Source organism: Hylobates moloch, unplaced genomic scaffold, assembly GCF_009828535.3.
Source record: "Hylobates moloch isolate HMO894 unplaced genomic scaffold, HMol_V3 SCAFFOLD_9, whole genome shotgun sequence".
In the NCBI taxonomy this organism is placed as follows: domain Eukaryota; kingdom Metazoa; phylum Chordata; class Mammalia; order Primates; family Hylobatidae; genus Hylobates; species Hylobates moloch.
This window is the reverse complement of record NW_026652284.1, coordinates 54771299-54792160: the sequence shown is the minus strand read 5'-3', so window position 1 is coordinate 54792160 and position 20862 is coordinate 54771299.

The window sequence follows — 20862 nt, the reverse complement described above, 5'->3', positions numbered from 1 at the left end:
GATTCTTGGATATGACACCAAAAGCATGAGCAAGAAAAGAAAAAATAAATATAATGTCACCAAATTTAAAAATGTTTTCTATTAAAAGACATTATCAAGAAAAGGCAACCTACAGGGTGTAGGAAAGTATTTTTAAATAATAGCTCTGATGGGTCTAGTGTCCAGAATACATAAACTCTTACAACTCAATGACAAGAAGAGCAAGCATCCCAATTTTAAAATAGTCAAATCCCCAACCCCGAATATGTTCTCCATTGCTACAGTTTTTTCTTTCCAAGAATGTAATATAAATGGAATGTAACCTGTTGAGACTGGCCTCTCTTACTCTGAATGCCTTTGAGGTTCCTCCAAGTTGTTGCATGTATCAATAGGACATTCTTTTTCATTGTTGAGAACTATTCCATTATATGAATACCCCACAGTTTATCATTCACTTGTTGGAGGACATTTGGATGGTTTCTACTTGGAGGCAATTGTGAAGAAAACCACCATAAATATTTATATAAGCGTTTTGTGTGAACACAAGTTTTTGTTTCTCTACAGTAGACACCTAGAAGTGGAATTTTTGAGTTATATGGTAAGTACAGGTTTAACTATAAGAAACTGCCAAAGAATGTTTCAGAGTGACTACACCATCTTGCTTTCCCAGGAGCAATGTATGAGACTTTCACTTGATCTGCATTCTTCTGCACTTGGTATTGCCAGTATGTTTAATTTAAGCATTCCAATAAATGTTTTGCAGTTATTTCACCATGCTTTTAATTTGAATTTCTTTAACAATTAATGATGCTAACTAACTATGATGTGGTTATTTGCTATCTGTATAGCCTCTTTGATGAAATGTCTGTTAAAGTCTTTTGTCCATTTTTTTAATTGAATAGTTTGTTCTAACTGTTGCATTTGATAGTGTTTATGTTTTAAATACACGACCTTTGCTGAATATGAGATTTGCCAATATTTTCTGCCAGTCTGTATTTTGTCTTTTCCTTGTCTTAACACTTAACGCAGAGCTCTTAACACAGAGCAAAAGTTTTATTTTAGACGAAGCCCATTCTATCAAGATTTCCTTTTATGCACCATGCTTTTAGTGTCATGCCTAAGATTTCTTTGCCTAATCCAGGGCACAACAGTCCCTTGTCCTCTTGTAAAATTTTTATAGTTACTTGTTGTTCATCTACATATGTGAAGTAATTTGAGTTAATTTTTCACAGAGCATTAGATTTAGGTTGAGGTTTTTAATATTGATATCCAATTGTTCCTATGCTACTTGCCAAAAACATTATAATATCTCTACTAAATTGCCTTTGCTTCTTTGTTAAAAATCAATTGGCCATATTTCTGTGAGTTTATTTCCTAGACTCTCTGTTTTGTTCAATTGACCCATATGCTTATCCCTTCACCAATGCCACATCAACTTGAATACTGTAGCTTTGTAGTAAGTCTTAAAACTGGGTAGCATAATTTCCCCAACTTGGTCTTCTTTTTGGCCAGTTGTTTTGGCTATTCTAGTTCCTTTGCTTTTCCATGCAAATTTTAGAACAAGCTTATCTATATCTACAAAAACATCTGCTGGGATTTTCATTGGAATGGCATTAAGTGTACAAATCAATTTGGAAGAATTGAAATCTTTGAAATGTTGAGATTCCCAATCCATGAAAACAATTTGTCTCTCCACTTATTAGGCCTTCTTAGATTTCTTTCATCAGCAATTTGTCATTTTCAATATATAGATCCCAGTACCTGTTTTGCTAGATTTATACCTAAGTACTTCAAAGCTATTGAAATGGTGGTTTTCAAATTTTTTCTTTGCAATTGTTTATTCCTAGTATATAAAAGTAGGATAGATACTCATGTGTTTATCTTACATTCTTTTACCTTGATAAACTCACTTGTTAATTTATAATATTTGTTTATATTCATCTTGGGATTTTTTTCTTTTCCTTTTTTTTTTTTTTTTTTTGAGATGGAGTTTCACTCTTGTTGCTCAGGCTGGAGTGCAATGGCACAATCTCGGCTCACTGCAACCTCCACCTCCTGGGTTCAAGTGATCCTCCTGCCCCACCTCCCGAGTAGTTGGGATTACAGGCGTGCGCCACCACACCCAACTAATTTTTGTATTTTTAGTAGAGATGGGGTTTCACCATGTTGGCTGGGCACGGTGGTTCATGCCTGTAATCCCAGTAATTTGGGAGGCCTAGGCAGGTGGATCACCTGAGGTCAGGAGTTTGGGATTTTCTACACTAACAATCATAGCATCTGTGAATTGGGACACTTTTATTTTTTCTCTATCCAATCTATGTATCTCTTAATTCTTTGCTTGCCATATTACACTAGTTGGGATGGATAGTACAATGTTTAATAGCATTTGTTGACTTATTCCTAATCTGAGGGGTAAATCATTCAGTCTTTCACTGTCAATTGTGATATTGGCTCTAAAGTTTTTATAGATTCCATTTATCAAATCGAGCAAATTTTCTTCTATGTAAGCTGAGAGTTTTTATCATGAATAAACCAACATTTTGTCAATTTCTTTTCTGCATCAATTCTTTTGGTTATGTGGATTTTCTTCTTTACACTGTTAATATATTGGTTTACAAGTGCACCCACTCCAAGCTCCCCTGGGAGAAGCCCTGGCAGTGTCTGCAGTGGTGAATGAGGGGGAGAAGAAGTACCCTTCTCCAAGAACCTTCATGAGCACCAGGGCTGCCTGACTACTGGGGTAGAGCTGCCGACTTTCCTTCCCAAGCCCAGCACTGCACTGTGCCTCTGTTAAAAAAAAAAAAAAAGAAAAAGAAAAAGAAAAAGAAAAACACTTTTCGTAAGTGGAAAGTGCTGGGATTCAAGTTCTGCTGTCTGAATTCTTTTGTCCCATGGGGTGCTCCCTTGATGCAGTGCACTCCCCTTCCCCCTAGGAGCAGGAGTCCCTGAAGGTGAGAATACTGTGAATGCTTCTACTCCTGTAGGTCTAGCTGCCTAGTGGGACTGCCACACTCCAGGCTGGTGCTAAGGAATGTCTTCAAGTGACCCAATGACGTGACCTGTCCTCAAGTCTCCCAGCAGTGGGTACCAGCACCAGCTCTGATGGGGGTGGCAGGAGGCTGATGTAGACTCTGTGAGGTTCCTTGGTCAGAAATAGCCTTAGTGCATTGGCTTTCTGAAATGCCAGTTGTAGTAGTAATGAACTAGTCGTGTGGACACAACAGACTCAGGACCTCCTGGTTAGCCAGGGTGCTGCAGGCAATGATGATAGCTGAGGTCCAGCAAAACTTTTCTCTTTCCTGGGCACTGTGTTATTCTGCTTGCAGATGTTGTAATGGACTGTGTTTATTGGCCTCCAGCCAAGAGGTGGCAGAGATTTGTGCATGCCTCATGTTACCCAGGGGAGGCTCAATGGCATCTCAGGCAATGAGCAGAGCCACAGAGCTCCCAAAAGTTTCTGTCCTTTGTGTTAAGCTACCAGGGCAGGTGGAGGGGCAAAGCCAGGTTGGGGCTGGGTCAGGCAAGTCCACACTCTGGCTTCCCACATATGGCACAATAAGTAGTCCCAGTGGGGATCAGAGAGCAGTTCTCTGGCCACTGGGGTAATGATCCAGGGAAGAGCATAGTTGCCTCTGCTCACAGTGCTCCGCTAGCAGCAGCTAGTTAGGTTCTAGGTAGTCTGAGCTCAGATCTGAAAACTGCACCAGGGCCATAAGCCTCCCTGCAGAGACAGAAATCACAGCTTTCCAGCCATGACCCTCCTAGTCCATGACCCCTTGGTTCTGGCAAAGGGGGATCATCCCCACTAGAGATTATATTGAGAATCTCAAGTAGGGTTGAAATCCCTACTTGGCCAGAACCTCTCTCACAGTTAGGGATTTCTCTCAACCAGTGACTGCCACCTGAGTTAGCTGGCAGACTTCTGTGAGGTCCGCTGTGAAGTAAGGTCAGGAATGGCTTCCCTCTATCCCCACTGGAGACTGGGAGTGCACGCAGAGCACACCCCAATGCCTCTCCCTCTCATATGCTTCCCATCATTCACTAAATCAGCCCCAGCTCTGGGCAGGGATAAGGCTTTTTCCTGAGGCCTGGACTGCCAGGTTGCCCAGTAGGTGTGTGTATCCCAGAGGCAGTTTATCCCCCACTCACACTCTGGGGACTTACAGTTTTCTGCCTGGCTCACAGTGTAGGTGGCAGCCCACCACATATTTCAAAGGGTCTGTGGTTTCTTTCAGTTGTCCTTTTAAGCTACTGTGTTGCTTCTTGGAAAAAGTTCAGGGTGAATCTCTACACGCTATTAATATTTTCTTTACAAGTGGGGGAGGCATGCTAACAATGCCTCCAATCCGCCAGCTTCATGCTTTTCTTCTATTATTTTGGAATAAATTGTTTTGAAATGATGTTAAAATTTCTGCTTTCAATTTTCAAAGTTACTTAGAAGAACTCATCATCTATTATGTTTACCCAGGTATACACATTATTGCTGTTCTATAATTCCTAATATATCAAGTTTTCTTCTGGTACCATTTCTCTTCTAACTAACTCTCTTTAAGCAATTCTTTTAAAGCAGCTTTGCTTCATCTGAGACTCTTTTTATTACTCTTTCACTCTGGAAGGATATCTTTGCTAGACATAAATTTTGGATTGAGAGTTCTTTTCATTGAGCAATCTAGAAGTGTACCACTCCATTCTGCCCTCCCTGGTTTTGAATTAGAATCAACCATCACTGGAGTTATTTTTCCTACAAGTAACACTTTTTTTTCTCTGTTTGCTTTGAATATTTTTTTTTGTCTTTAGTTTTCAAGCAGTTTGATTATTATGTGTCTGGACATGTATTCTTTTGTGTTTATCTTGCTTGGGGTTCACTGAGTTTCTTGAAGCTATAGGCTTTGTGTTTCACTAAATTTGGGAGGTTTTCAATCATTAAGTTTTTGAAATCTTCACTCAGTTTTGCATTCTTTATCCTCATTCTGAGACTCTGATGACATGAGTGTTAGACCTTTTGGTATTGTCCTACAGGTACCTGAGGCTCTGTTCTTTTTTTTTTTTCTTTTTAATTTGCCTTCTTCTTTTAACGTTTTTCTCTCTTGTTCAAATTGGATAGTTTCTATTGATTTATCTTCAAGTTCAGTGACTCTTTCCTCTGTCATTTCCATTCTGCTATAGAGCTCAGTCAATGACCTTGGGGTAGGTTTTTTTATTCCAGTTATTCAGATGAAATTACTTATTAAATTTCCATTTGGTTGTTCTTCATCTCTTGTATTAGTTCACCAATACTTTCTATCTTTCCATACATTTCAAGAATGCTTGCTCTTATTCGAGTAGTGTTATAATAGTTGCTTGAAAGCCCTTGTCACATAACTCCAACATCTTTATTATCTCAACATAGGCATCTGTCAATTGTATTTTCCCATGTGATTTCTTGATGCTTCATATGCCAAGTAATTTGGATTACATTCAAGACATTTTGAATCTTATGTTAAGGGACTCTGGATTTTGATCAAGTCCAACAGATAATATTGATTGTTTTTATTTGGGCATTCAATTGACCAGATTAAAGTTAATCCACTTTCTGAGAGTTGTGGTTCTAATGTCATTTCCATTTCTACAGCATTTACAAACCAGTACTATTCTGATCTGCCTGGCGTACACATTTGCCATTGACTAGTATTGGATTTTGGTAGTAATCTAGCTGATAGTTTGAATCTCAAAGTGTACATATGCTTTTTTAAAGATCCAGGCTTGCACAACTCAAGGGTGAGCCCAGGAATTCATAAACAACTTGAAGAGTCACTTTCTCAAAGTTCTCCCTCTCTGAAATTGCTCCAGTACTTTCCTGTTCTCTAGTGCTTCCTTTTTCCAGACCTCTGTGCTTTCCAGCCTCTGGGGGCATTATTGACCCTGCTCTGTTATGCACTTCCTATGGTTGCACGCACTTTGGGGCCAAATGGTGAGAGGACACGATGAGAAAAAAAAAAAAAAAAAAAAGCTTAGGAGTTTATTCCACCCACTTAGGACCACTCTTTCTCTAATCAAAAAGGAAGATCCCCTCCCTCAGGGATTTAGGCTCCTACAAGCCCTTGTTTCTGCTGCTGCCAAAATCTCTACAGGAATGCTGGAGATATGGGGCATGAGAAAACAGAGGTGGGGAAATGGGTGATTATCACAGTCTCTGAATGTTTAAAAGATTTCCTTCTAATTCTCAGTAGGAAAATACATATACGTAACTAGGACTAATCCATAACTAGGACTTCTCCCGGTGCTCATTCTCCCTCTCCCCACATCCCCACTGATACCCACTCTGGGGCTGGGCTGTGTTGGATCCAGCCTGAGGGAAATACTGGACCAGGAAGGGGGAATGGTAAATTCACTTCCACTTCAGTGGTATTTCCAATTCTTGCCTTCTTCCTGAATCTGCCTGCTACTCTACTTTTCAAAGTCCTCAAATAGCTGCTCTGTGCATTCTGTCCAGATTTTATAGCTGCATTAAGTGAAAGAAACAGGGGAAGCATGCTTACTTCATCTTATCCTGAAACAGAACCCCTCTCCATTACTTTTAGCACACACAATTGAATTTTAAACATCTGTGGTTAATGTATACAGAGGCTTCAGAAATTTTTTTTTTTTGAGACAGAGTCTCGCTCTGTCACCAGGCTGGAGTGTAGTGGCGCAATCTTGACTCCTACCTCAGTGTCCCAAGTAGCTAGGACTACACGCATGAGCCACCATGCTTAGCAATTTTTTTTTTTTTTTGGTAGAGACATGATCTCACTATGTTACCCAGGCTGGTTTCAAACTCCTGGGTTCAAGTGATCTTCCCACCTTGGCCTTCCAAAGTACTGAGATTGCAAGCATGAGCCACTGCATCCAGCCATATTTTCTTAAAATATTTCCAACATCCTCATACTCTTTATTTATTGTTGTGTGTGTGTGTGTGTATATATATATATATATATATATAAATTTGCTTAAATAAATAGTAAATACTAGTTTAGTAGTATTTACATGTAACTGTAGACTGTAGCAAACATTCAAACACTGAAAATTTCAGCAAACATTATTGGATAGTATTCTCATAACATAACATTCAGATTGCCTAGCAAAGTTAATAGCATTACACAGAATCAAGAGTCAAAATTGTCAATTTGAGGACTTATTTTGCTTCCAAAACAAAATGAGTGGTATTTCTAAGGATATCACTCATAGGAGTTGTAATAAAGTATGCTGTGTTCGTCTGTTTTCACACTGCTATAAAGGTACTACCTGAGACTGGGCAATTTATAAAAGAAAGAGGTTTAATTGACTCACAGTTCGGCATGGCTGGGGAGGCCTCAGGAAACTTACAAACATAGCAGAAGGAAAAGAAGCAGTAAGTACTTTCTTCACAAGGCGGCAGGAAAGAGAGAGTGAAGGAGGAACTTCCAAACATTTCTAAAACAATCAGATCTCATAAGAACTCACTATCATGAGAACAGCATGAGGGAAACCTCTCCCATGATCCAATCACCTCCCTCCCTCAACACCTGGGGATTACAAGTCCCTCCCTTGACACGTGGGGATTACAATTTGAGATGAGATTTGGGTGGGACACAGCCAAACCATATCATATGCTATGTGTAAAAACATATTAACATTTATTTAATTGCAAACACAAGTTCTCATTATCAGTACAGGGCCATAAGAACACACTTCAACATGGCAACAGCCATAATAAGCCAGAACAACTGAGCAGATCCTGACCACTGAGCTGCTTCTTTTCATATGCTTCTGTCCAGGTTCCCAGACTGGTCCACCTTAAGATTTGTCCCCACATCTCCTGCTCTTACTTTTGACTTGATGTCAGTGGACTACTTGGAACCAGTAACTATGATGTTGTTAAGCTTTAACTCATACAAAGAACTACTATACTTTTCTCCCATTTTCCTCATTTATCCATTGAGTTTTCTCAATATTCAAAGAAAAAAGCACATTTTAAATATCCCAAGTAATGCTGGGAAGAACTTTCTACATGAAAACTCTAATACTGAACTGTAAATAACTATTTTTCATTATGTCTTGTCTAATATTTCATGTTGATAGTTCTTATGTTTTCTCAGTAACTGACTCTAATTTAGTTCTGAAGCCTCCATTACTGCTAATGGTAAAAAATGTAACATTGCCAATTCCCAATAGTTTCTGGTTGGAAATGCAGATAAATTCAATCAATTTAAGATTTCCTCTTTCTATTTTTCTTCTCCCCATGAATGCTCTAATTTTCAGCAGACTTCAGGTCTTGGTGGATGAGTTGGCACCAGAATTGGCATCAGAATATCCCATGGTGACTTCATTTCACTGATTCAAGAGACAGGTGGAACTTAGGTCATATGTCATATTCTCTTGACAATTCTCTCTTACATCTCTTTCCATTATCTTCAGTGATAAGCATGCACTTATACAGAGGTGGGGATACTGTTACTGAAACACCAGGGGTTCAGTCTAGGTCCTGCTGCTCACTGCGCAGAAAGCCAATCACTGAGACAATGAGTATTACCAGGGAAGAAGGCTTTAATTGGGTGCCACAGCCAAGGAGATGGGAGATCAGTCTCAAGTCCATCTTTCTGACCAACTAAAATTTGGGGTCTATATAGCAGAGAGGAAATGTAACTACATGCAGGAAAACAGGAATTAGGGAAGGGTAAGGAAGAAGAAGTGATCAACAGGAAGCAAGTGGTTGCTTAGGCAATCATGATAGGTGGGGATCTGGCATCTCATTGTCCAGATGCAATAACCTGGTAAGTTTCAATTCCTTGATACTCTCTCGGAGGCCTCATGAATGGTTTCCTGAGAAAGGAACTGAGGCTCAGGTGCAGTGGCTCATGCCTATAATCCCAGAACACTGGGAGGCTGAAGCAGGTGGATCATTTGAAGTCAGGAGTTCAACAGCAGGCTGGCCAACATGGTGAAACCCTGTCTCTACTAAAAATACAAAAATTAGCAGGGCAGTAATGCTGCATGCCTGTAATCCCAGCTACTCGGGAGGCCAAGGCAGGAGAATCGCTTGAGCCTGGGAGGCAGAGATTGCAGTGAGCCAAGATCGCACCACTGCACTACAGTCTGGGCGACAGAGTAAGACTCTGTCTCAAAAATAAAAGGAAGGAACTCAGATAAGAAAAAATGTAACTTTCTCAAGTTTCAAGATCAGAAAAACTGATTTCTATGTTTATTCAAAAGAAACCATAAACATCAGCTTTATGGGACAATTGGGTCAGTTTCAATACTGTCAATATATTAGGTACATCTAATCATAGGCCAAAGGGAAAGAGAACATTAAACGAAACTAGCTAATCATATCTGCTTCCAGTTTGGGGCTTCTATAAAAGTTTTGACATTCTGATTGCACATCAGAATCACCTATAGAGCACTTTTATAAACTTATATTTTTGAAGAATGGGGGCCATAAACCTTTATTTTTACACATACCCCAAATGACTCTGATGCAGGTAGTCTGGGACTACATTGCAAGAAACAGCCTTTGAAGCTCTACAAAGACCCATCCCAGTTCACCCTGGAAAAGGAATGGTGACCGAATTTCCAGCCAATAATAAAGGATACCTTTGTTTAGAGCCTGGGCTATGTCTTCTTCAGGATTCCAGTGGGGAATACTCACTGCCACATTAGAAGGATTCAAGGATTGGGGGTCCAGGATGGCCCTCATCTTAGAAACATCATTAACCAGTAAGTCAAGAATTCAATACAGGGGCTCGGGCAGATAATTCAGAGTATGGTGCCACATTCTACTCTTTCACCCACGTCTTAGGTCCATTTGGGCTGCTACAAAAATACCATAGACTGAGTTGCTTATAAACAACAGAAATTTATTTCTCACAGTTCCGGAGGCTGACAAGTCCAAGATCAAGGTACTGACAAATCCAATATCTGGTGAGGGTGTGTTTCCTGGCTCATGGATGGTGCCTTTTCACTAAGTCCTGAAAGACTAGTTGGAAAGGGAAAGGCAGCTCTCTGAAGCCTCTTTTATAAGGACACTAATCCCATTCATGAGGACTTCGTCCTTTTTACCTAATCACCTCCCAAAGGCCCCACTTCCTAATGCCATCACACTGGGGATTAGTGTTCAATAGATGAATCTGGGAGCAACACAAACATTCAGACCATTTCAAGCCACCTCCACTGGGAGATACCCTGGGAGAACCTGACAATCTCCAGTGGAGAATGCATTCAAACCACCACAGAAATACAAAATAGATGCAGGGAAGAATTTTTTTTTAAGCCCATCCTCAGAGAAGACAATAAAACAGATATACTTTCACTCTTCTTTTTTTCTTACTTTGGAACATACAGGCCTCAAGTGTGAAATTTTTACCTGACAGATTTTGGTTGCTCAGGAATGTAAAAGAATTGTAAAACTTAAAGGATACCTATGAGGATGTGTCTTGAGTGAAAATGTAATTTGGGCTACAGGTATTTTCATTTAGGGAAGTTCATTTGATTCTGAAAAGTTGAGGAAAGAAATAGAAAATTTTAGACTTGCAATTGGTGTTTTAAGGGAGTTTTTGCCTTGAAAAAAAAATTAAAAGAAGAAGTAAAGATCTAGGTTCTTTTCCTGTTGTCTAAGTCAGTTTGCCAGCAGAAAAAAAGGAACAGAGAGTAGGGGCAGAAGTTCTGACCAGGAATGTGGCCTGCAATTGTCAAGGTATTGCCAGAGGACTTGCCCTCAAAACTAATACTGCTCCCTGAGAACCACAATTTCTTTCATTCATTAATTCATTTATAAAGACAAGTATATTAGTCAGGGTTTTCTAGAGGGACAGAACTAATAGAATACATAGATATATGAATGGAAGTTTAGTAAGGAGAACTGACTCACACGATCACAAGGTGAAGTCTCACAATAGGCTTTCAGCAAGCTGAGGATCAAGGATGCCAGTAGTGACTCAGTCCAAGTCCCAAAACTTGGAGTCTGATGTTCAAGGGCAGGAAGCGTCCAGCATGGGAGAAAGGTGGAGGCCAGAAGACTCAGCAAGTCAGTTCATTCCATCTTCTTCCACCTGCTTTTTCTAGCCACACTGGTAGCCAGTTAGATGGTACCCACCCAGATTGAGGGTGGGTCTGTCTCTCCCAGTAAACTGACTCAAATGTTAATTTCCTCTGGCAACACTCTCACAGACATAGCAAGAAACAACACTTCTATTCTCAAGAAGTCCTCCTGTCTGAGCCTCCCAAGTCTCTGAGATCACAGAGGCGAGCCACCGCACCCAGATCACAATTTTTCTGATTAATGGAATACATGTACTTTTCTTTTGTACTTCCTGTTAATTGAAGCCTAAAAATTACATAATATAAGGGTGATTGATTATAGAATTTTTTCAAGTATGCCAACTCCAGTGAAGAATTATGCCAGCAGACAAAATTATATTCTGGTGATTCTAAGAATAAGCAGCTAAGAAACACTTGGTGGGCCTGATTAACAGCCATTCTAAGTAAACCTTCCCTTGTGAGTTAACTGCACTCAGTTACCAACAGGTATTCTATGTAAGCCCTCCTCTAGCTTTGGAAGATGAATTGTCTCATGTTAAGTTAATTTCTGGGACTTCCCTAGTACCAACCTGAACAATTATTTGTCAAAAGCCACAGTCCACTATGGAAATCCATGGTAGATGTAAAGAATGAAGTGGTGCTGAATTATTAATACTATGCAAACTTCACCATTTATAAACGTCACCAAGTAGAAAAACAAGTAGGAGAGAGATAACATGATATCCCCCATCAGTTGGTCTCAAATTAAGCAATAATAATTGCAGGGTTTCTTAAGTGACCTTAAAATTGTACCCAGTATAGAAGCTTATTAAACAAGACTGCTGCTGTAAATGCAATTTTCCATGGTTTCTTGTAACAAGTAAATGGAGCTGTTCATTCAGGTAGAGCTGATGTTTCAGACCAGATTTTCTTGGTATCACAGAGTATTATGTTAATGCCGGTCCTGTTAGAAGTGCATGTGTGTTTATAGGGCTCAGTCCAAAGTAAAGTCTCAAGCACAGAAAACAAACAGTGTTGCTGAGTCAATGTTTATTTATCATTGCTAGCCTAGAATTCATTAAATGGCACTGAGTGTCTTAAACTTTAATTTGAACCACAAATATTCTCAACATATTGCCATGCTGTTGAAAAGACGTGTACCACACATTTTTACCTCATCTGCCTTTCAGCATCTAAGAATTACAATTCAGCAGTGATTAAAAACAGGATTTACACTAAGACAAGGTCAGGTGAGTATCTTAGATGATCCAAGGCATGTGGATATGGCTGAACAGTTAGCTTTTGTTTATGCCAAGGCCTTTATATTCCTATATTAAAATGGTTTAAAAGCCTATGCCACCTACTGACATTTATTGATTCTAATATATTTTCGGCTCCTTGGAAAATCTCCCACGTGGAAACTTTCACAATTCAGAATGTCTCATTGGGTATCTATTCTCTGCCAGAACACACCATTCTGTACCCCAACATCTCCCCTTCATGGTCTCAATGTCATATTAATGACTGGCCTCCAATGCTGAAATATTGAAATTCTACTCCTTTGGACAGATTTTTGCCCTCTAAATGTTCACTCATGTTTTAGTTCCTCAATATCTCCCCTTGCTCAATGTCAGGAGTTACTGTGATGCTTCAACTCTGCTATTCAAGATGGGTTTAACAATTTTGAAAATAATAGGACTATCTATTCACTCAAAATATTATTTTTAAATTCAAGAAAAATTAGGTCCACATACATTAAATAGCAAATTTTCAGTAAGTACAATAATGAAGATATGAAGATGACACTAGCAAAGCATGAAAGAGCGTCCTTAGCGCAGCACGGGCAACGGTAAACTTTAGTTTGCTTCAGTTTAACAAACATAGTTGGCCTTCCCTATCTGTGGGTCCTTCACCCATTGATGCAACTACCTTCAGATAAAAAATGTTTGAAAAATGAGTTTTGTCTACACTGAATATGTAAAGACATTTTTCTTGTCATTATTCCCTAAACAATACAGTATAACTATTTACATAATGATATGGTTTGACTGTGTCCCCACCCAAATCTCACCTTGAATTGTAATAATCCCCACATGTCAAGGGCCAGGCCAGGTGGAAATAATTGAATCATAGGGGTGGTTCCCTCATATTGTGGTAGTGATAACTCTCATGATATCTGATGGTTTTATAAATGGGAGCTCCCCCTGCACAAGCTCTCTTACCTGCCACCATGTATGACGTCCCTTTGCTCTTCCTTTCTCTTCTGCCATGATTGTGAGGCCTCCTCAGCGATTTGGAACTGTGAGTCCATTAAACCTCTTTTTCTTTATAAATTATCCAGTCTTCAGTATATCTTTATTAGCAGCATGAGAACAGACTAATAAGTATACATAGTATAATTTATATTGCATTAGCTATTGTAAGTAATCTAGAAGGAATTTAAAGTATACAGGAGGATGTGCATGGATTTTAAGCAAATACTACACCATTTTATATAAGGAACTTGAGCATCTTTGAATTATGGTATCAGTGGTTGAGGGAGGGTCTTGGAAACAATCCCCCATGGACACTAAGAGATTACTTACTCTGCACCCTCAGTGTCTCAAGAATATCCTCAAACGGTGAGAGAAGAGGATGGGGAGGAGAGATAACACTGACATAGGTTCAAAAGTCATGGAGGAAAGAGAACGGTCTCTCTAAAGATCAGCTGACAATATCAATAAGCGTGGACTTGTAAGGAACAGAGCTTTGAGAGGTATTACAGAGTAGTGGTTAAGAATTCAATCTCTGAGGCCAGACAGACTTGCTTGTGGAGTCTTCACTCCACACTGAGTAGCCATGTGACCTTAGGTGAGTGACTCAGCTTTTCTACATCTCAGTATGTTCACTTCTTAAAATGAGAATAACTTAATAACTTATATTAAATATATTTATATAATATACACCTTGAAGAGTTTTGCCATGATTGATTCTGTTAATTCATATAAATGGCCCGGCACATAGTAATCATCTAGAAAATGACATTACTGTTACCAGTAATGATATTACTAAATACTAGCTACTATAGGTTGGTGAAAAAGTAATTGTGGTTTTGCCATTTAAAAGTAATAGTCAAAACTGCAATTACTTTTGCACCAACCTAATACTATTATTACAGTGATGTGATTAATAAGCCTAAGACAGGATTTTTTTTAAGTTAATGCACAAAGTAAATAACTCTCACTTAGCAATCAAATGAGAGTATGCAGATGTCACTTAACATATTCCTAGTACATTGTAAATAAGAAATAGCCATTATCATTATTTTTATTAATCACGAATTAATATGTCTCATGATCTTTTTATTATCATAGAGATTTCTAACATTCTCAATTATTCGTACTGGATAAACTCAAAATACTCACTATACTATGATCTTTCTTTTTTACAGGCTCATATTTAAAGACTGGTTATCCACACATTTTGCTCAACAAACAGAACGAAAAACAAAACTTTGCAGATATAGACTGTCAAAGCCTTATACATAACACCAACTTAGTTTGAGTATTGAGTTTTTAAATCTCAGTTGAGTCTTAACAAAAAAGCAGCTCCATCAAGGTTCACATTTAAACATAGGCAGATAGGCAGTACCCTTCGAATGATTACAGTTCATCCTCACTGTTCTATCAAGTGATCTGTAAAAGTTACTAATGCATACACTACAGAGACCCAGCAAGGTCAGAAATCTGCCCAATGTCTTACCCAAAGGCTGCTGACCATAATTCATATACTTTTACTGGAACTTCTGGTGAAATTTAGTAGATATGCTTCACCAGCAAAAGCTAAAACGTAAGTGTGTAAAACTTATAAATATTTGGCCAGCTTGTTTAGAAAAGAAAATTCCACCATCTGGGTTCATTTGCAATTCCAGTCATCTCCTATGTAGAATGGGTAAACTGAGATATTCACCCAAATAAAACATGTAAACGTGCCCTGTGCTTTTCTCTGACAGGATAGAAAAAAAATTAATAATTAAACTTTTACATCTGTTTGCAATCCCCTCTTCTTCTATTTCCTCCTTTTAGATTTTATTCAAATAAAACAATAAAATGCAGTCAATACTGTAATGAAATTGGTAGGATGGAGACTCCAATACTAATAAACCTTAAACAATTAAGATAAAGCATCTATATCATTTTTAAAAACCCAGTATAAGCAAACTAAATGAAATATTTAAATGTTTTTAATAGGCCAAATACACCCAGTGAATGACTCTCCTATCACTGTGAGATATAAAATTAGCTTATTTTAACATGAGATTGTTTGGGCACTATTATCATGTATGTGTTTGTAATGAAAATGTCCATTTTTATATTATAGAAGTATTTCTATCCAGGTGCTATAAATTCCTACATATCCATTAACTTTTTTCTCATTAACTTTTGAAAAACATCATATATTGAAACTTGAATTGTCTTTACTTGGAACAACTCAACAACAACAACAAAAGAATAAGAATAATCAATTATATATCTGTTCAGATATATCTTGACAAATAATTTTATGGAGGAGTAACTTCTATTAAATTGGAAATTTTACAGGTTAACTTTAAGATTTTTTGTATATGCAAAAAAGTCATTTGTTCATATTTAAAGTATTTTAGCTTTTAGTGCAAAAAATTAAAAGCTTTTTATTTTCATAAAATGATACGACATTGGAATTGTGGAAACCAATAAATTTCATGGGTTTTTTAAAACATTTTTCTGATGTTAAAAAATATCTTTTTTAGACATTTCAAAACCAACTGTGTAAGGGAGGAGGCGTTTCTAGTTCCCAAAAAATAATAACGTAATTTCCAGTGTTTCTATAGTAGAACTGCTTAAAGCAGTGGTTCTCAAACTCTTTTGATTGTGATACACAGTAAGGAATTTGTGTACATATATATGGGAAAAAATGTTTCTGTCCAGTAATACTTCTCCTTACGACACATGTGAGACACTCTGACATTTACTCTTATTCTAACGTTTTCCTTTTTAACTTCACCATACATTAATATGTTGTTATCACTAGCTTGTAAACCCTGCCTTACATCTTGACTGTATCTTTTAGTTCTTTTAACCTATTTTTCCACTTTACTGTAAAGTCTAAAACAACATGGTACATCTATTAGAGGTTAAAATAAATGTGAGTAGGGGTAGGATTCTAAGAAACTTCCATTAAGCCTAAAACCAAATGCCTTCCACCATGATTGTGAGGCCTCCCCAGCCATGTGGAACTTTAAGTCCATTAAACCTCTTTCTTTTGTAAATTGTCCAGTCTTGGGTATGTCTTTATCAACAGTGTGAAAGTGGACTAATACATTTTTCTATAGAAAGTCATATAAGAATGGAGTTATATAAGCAGAGTTATATAAGAATGAGGAGAAAAAAGGGTATAAAACAGGAGAAAATAGAAGTCTCAAAAATTATCCAAACAGTGTCTACCACCTTCAGCGTTCTAGTTATCTCTCAAAAGCTAGAGTTATTTAGCTCTTAAAAGTATTCACAGATACATGTGTCCTACTGAAAGGTATTTGCCCTCATTTAATTACACTTGAGTATTGCAAAACTTAAAGGTTTACAAATTTTTTTTCATAATTAGTTATAGCAGTATTCAATGATCTACTTTTTGCTGGCAGGAGTTTAGTTTTTTAATTAAACATACAATGTATTTTGTTATTCTCCCAGGTCAACAAGAAACACTTGGATGGTCCTAGTCCACAGAAGTTTCTTTTTAAATTTCTGCCCCTATGTTTTCTTTCCTTGGTCACAATAAAAAGACCCAAAATAGTCATCATCATTTTTCTAGACTGTTCAGAAAATTTTGATCCGGGGTATCTCACATAGTTTATGCACATTAAACAAAAATTTGGGGCCAAGTTTTTCCATCTAAACTTCTCTGAGGGCTTTTATTCATATCTTATACCATCATTCCTTATCCTAAACTTAACTGAGCTCACCCAGCAAAAGAAGAGGAACACAGTGAGACAATTTTAAAGCCAGTAATCTAGGAGGTGAAAAGAGGAAACTGAAAAATAGTTTTTTCTCATTTTTTTGTCCATACCAGAAATTATCAGGTTCTTTTTGCGTTTTTGTCAATCTCTTTACCAGAAAAAAATAATTATTTAAATTAGATAACCAGCAAAATGTGCTATAATAAATTCTCACTGCTATATGATGCAATTTCCAGACACTGATGAATATATGAAACCTGTTCCTTGTAAATGTAAAGTTCACTTAATATTTTGGGTATTGATAAGATAACTCACACAAAATATTAGCATAAAATGCAATCTATATTAGTAAAGTATGTGTATTTTACTAGGATTCTGTATAGTGCTAGCTTCTGTAACAAACTGCCAAAAGTCCATGTCATGACCCTGTGGATTTTTCTTGCTAATGTAAACTCAGGATGGGTGTTCTTCATCTGCAGCAGGTTTCTTCCATACACGGCTCCTTCTGTCCTTTGGCTCTGCCATTCCCTAAGCCTTGACATCTGTATCTATTCTAGTGAAAGCAAAAAGTGTTTGGGGAAAATTGAGATTTGTGTTGCCCTCTTTATGGCACAAATCACTCTGCTCTCATTGGATTGGCAAGAACTCATCATAAGACCATGCCTACTTCCAAAGGATGCCAGGAAATGTAGTTCGTGGCTCCACATCCATTTCCAGGAACTGCTCTGTTCTATCAAATGGGGAACATGAATGTTAGTGGGTTACGACTTCTCACTACTATATAATATGTGGTAAAAGTAAATACTACAAGCTAAAATGTAAATGATATTACACCACAGATAAAAGCATGCAACAACAGTAATCAGGAAAACATTTTCCACGGAGATCAACATAGGCCTTAACCACTGCTATGTGGGCCATACAAATTGTCAATTTAGATCTTATATTCTTCTCTCATTTTCTTTGTTTTTTGAAATTACTGACATCAAAAATTGTTACAATTCTTGCTAAAATCCCAAAGTAAGATGTGTTTGATGATATGGAATATTTTAAATATCACATTGATAAAACTGGGAAGTACTTTCATGATCATTTAATCTAAATCCTCACTTTATGGGTACAGTAAGGTTACACAGTGGTAGGAGATAAATCAAATAAACTAAATGACTGGATATGATTTTATTGTGCCCTGTATCTGAAATCAATATGTATTATTAAATAAAAATAATTGGCTGGGCGTAATGGCTCACACCTGTAATCCCAGCACTTTGGAAGGCCGAAGCAGGCAAATGACCTGAGGTCAGGAGTTCGAGACCAGCCTGACCAACATGGAGGAACCCCATCTCTACTAAAAATACAAAAATTTGCTGGGCATGGTGGTACATGCCTGTAATACCAGCTACTTGGGAGGCTGAGGCAGGAGAATCGCTTGAACCCGGGAGGCAGAGGTTGTGGTGAGCCAAGATCGGGCCATTGCACTCCAGCCTGGGCAACAAGAGTGAAACTCTGTCTGAAAAAAAAAAATTGTATATTCTTATATCTGAAGTCAATAATAAATATGTGAATGTAACAGATGTACCTATATTTTGCTATATCCTATTATTCTTAAGTCTATATCACAAGTGATGCCAAAATTAACCAGTAATGTTAACTTTGACCATAATTGATTGATATTCTACTCTGTCAGTAAGAAAAGATGTGGGGGTGGCTGGCAAGATGGCCGAATAGTAACATCTCTGGTCTGCAGCTCCCAGTGAGATCAATGCAGAAGGTGGGTGATTTCTGCATTTCCAACTGAAGTACCCAGGTCATCTCACTGGGAAAGGTTAGACAGTGGGTGCAGCCCACAGAGGGCAAGCAGAAGCAGGGTGGGGCATTGCCTCACCCAGAAGCAGAAGGGGTCAAGGAACTCCCTCCCCTAGCCACGGGAAGCTGTGAGGGACTGTGCCATGAGGAACAATGCATTCTGGCCCAGATACTATGCTTTTCCCATGGTCTTTGCAACCCACAGATGAAGAGATTCCCTCAGATGCCTACACCACCAGGATCCTGGGTTTCAAGTACAAAACTGGGCGGCCGTTTGGGCAGACACCAAGCTAGCTGCAGGAGTTTTTTTTCATACCCCACTGGCACCTGGAATGCCAGTGAGACCGAACCATTCACTCCCCTGGAAAGGGGGCTGAAGTCAGGAAGCCAAGTGGTCTAGCTCAGCAGATCCCAGCCCCATGGAGCCCAGCAAGCTAAGATTCACTGGCTTGAAATTTTTCCTGCCAGCACAGCAGTCTAAAGTCAACCTGAAATGATCGAGCTTGGTGGGGTGAGGGGTGGCTGCCATTACTGAGGCTTGAGTAGGCAGTTTTCCCCTCATAGTGTAAACAAAGCCACCAGGAAGTTCAAACTGGGCAGAGCTCACCGCAGTTCGGCAAAGCCGCTGTAGCTACACTGCCTCTCTAGATTCTTCCTCTCTGGGCAGGGCATCTCTGAAAGAAAGGCAGCAGCCTCAGTAAAGGGCTTATAGATAAAACTCCCATCTCCCCAGGACAGAGCACCTGGGGGTACGGGCAGCTGCGGGCGCAGTCTCACAGACTTAAACATGCCTGCCTGCTGGCTCTGAAGAGAGCAGCAGATCTCCCAGCACAGCGCTCAAGCTCCACTAAGAGACAGACTGCCTCCTTAAGTGGGTCCCTGATCCCCATGCCTTCTGACCAGGAGACACCTCCCAGCAAGGGTCGATAGACATCTCATAATGGAGAGCTCTGGCTGGCATCTGGTTGGTGCCCCTCTGGGATGAAGCTTCCAGAAAAAGGAACAGGGAGCAATCTCTGCTATTCTGCAGCCTCTGCTGGTGATACCCAGGGAAACAGGGTGTGGAGTGGACTTCCAGCAAACTCCAGCAGACCTGCAGCAGACAGTCCTGACTGTTAGAAGAAAAACTAACAGAAAGGAATAGCATCAACATCAACAAAAAGGACATCCACACAAAAACCCCATACGAAGGTCACCAGCATCAAAGACCAAAGGTAAATAAATCCATGAAGATGAGGAAAAATCAGCGCAAAAAGGCTGAAAATTCCAAAAACCAGAATGCCTCTACTCCTCCAGAGGATCACAACTCCTCGCCAGCAAGGGAACAAAACTGGATGGAGGATGAGTTTGATGAATTGACAGAACTACGATTCAGAAGGTAGGTAATAACAAATTCCTCTAAGCTAAAGGAGCATGTTCTAACCCAATGCAAGGAAGCTAAGAACCTCGAAAAAAAAAGGTTAGAGGAATTGCTAACTAGAATAACCAGTTTAGAGAAGAACATAAATGACATGATGGAGCTGAAAAACACAGCAGGAGAACTTCGTGAAGCATACACAAGTATTGATCAAGCAGAAGAAAAGATATCAGAGATTGAACACATCAGAGATTGAAGATCAACTTAATGAAATAAAGCTGGAAGACAAGATTAGAGAAAAAATAATAAAAAGGAATGAACAAAGACTACAAGAAATATGGGACTATGTGAAAAGATGAAACCTACAATTGATTGGTGTACCTGAAAGTGACGAGGAGAATTGAACCAAGATGGAAAACATACTTCAGGATATTATCCAGGAGAACTTCCCCAACCTAGCAAGGCAGGACAACATTCTAATTCAGGAAATACAGAGAATACCACAAAGATACTCCTTGAGAAGGGCAACTCCAAGACACACAATCATCAGATTCACCAAGGTTGAAATGAAGGAAAAACATTAAGGGCAGCCAGAGAGAAAGGACAGGTTACCTACAAAGGGAAGCCCATCAGACTAATAGCAGATGTCTCTGCAGAAACACTACAAGCCAGGAGAGAGTGGGGGCCAATATTCAACACTCCTAAAGAAAAGAATTTTCACCCCAGAATTTCATAT